Source organism: Lotus japonicus, chromosome 3, assembly GCF_012489685.1.
Source record: "Lotus japonicus ecotype B-129 chromosome 3, LjGifu_v1.2".
Classification (NCBI taxonomy): domain Eukaryota; kingdom Viridiplantae; phylum Streptophyta; class Magnoliopsida; order Fabales; family Fabaceae; genus Lotus; species Lotus japonicus.
Genome location: NC_080043.1, coordinates 33,478,181 through 33,478,969, shown reverse-complemented (window position 1 = coordinate 33,478,969; position 789 = coordinate 33,478,181). Strand labels below are relative to the sequence as shown.

Sequence of the window (789 nt, the reverse complement as noted above, 5' to 3'; positions counted from 1 at the left end):
AGATTGTGTTGAGGACACTTCTTCAAGAGCTGCTTGAAATGCTCCCAAGCTTCATATAGATTCTCATTTGAAGATTGCACAAAGGTCATGATGTCATTCTTCAATTTCCTCAAAAGGGCTCTTGGGAAGAACCTTGTTGTGAATTTTTCTGCAAGGTCTTCCCAAGTAGTTAAGCTTCCTTGAGGTTGTGAATTTAGCCAATCCTCAATTGTATCCTTCAATGAGAACGAAAACAAGCTCAACCGAATTGCTTCCGATGAGACGTTGCTCACTCGATAAGTGTTGCAATTACTGATGAACCTCTCCATATGGGCATGAGGATCTTCCAAGGAACCTCCACCATATTGGTTTTGGCTCACCAAGTTGATGAATGCCGGTCTCAACTCAAAGCTCCCCTCTCCTTCAGGAAAAACAATGCTCCCGGGATAATCATAACTCATGGAGCAAGAAGTTAGTTCTTGAAGAGATCGGTTGGCATTCTCAGCTTCTTGTTCACTCAATCGGAGGGTGATACCCTCTTGGATTCTTGCCTCACTATGGGCTTGCATCTCTTCCTCCGTCATATTGCCACTCATGGCGGTGTCTCCCGCGAGACTAACCTGAAAATGATTCTAAAACAGAGAAAGATTAGTAGCACCAATTCTAGACAAGTTCAAAACAAAAGTAAAACCACAAACTAAAAACTTAAACCAAAAACCACAAACAATCCCCGGCAACGACGCCAAAAACTTGTTGGTCCATCTGCAAGCGTACAGATATCTCCGGGTTATAATATCAAATCCACATGGA

At 42.7% G+C, this 789-nt stretch overlaps 1 non-coding gene across 1 annotated transcript; it reads left to right on the top strand.

Annotated features, from left to right (window-relative positions):
• Nucleotides 1–107, top strand: LOC130709623 (small nucleolar RNA R71). Its single transcript, XR_009010102.1, has one exon. It is a non-coding gene; the product is annotated as a small nucleolar RNA R71 (small nucleolar RNA).
• The last annotated feature ends 682 nt before the right edge of the window (nt 108–789 follow it).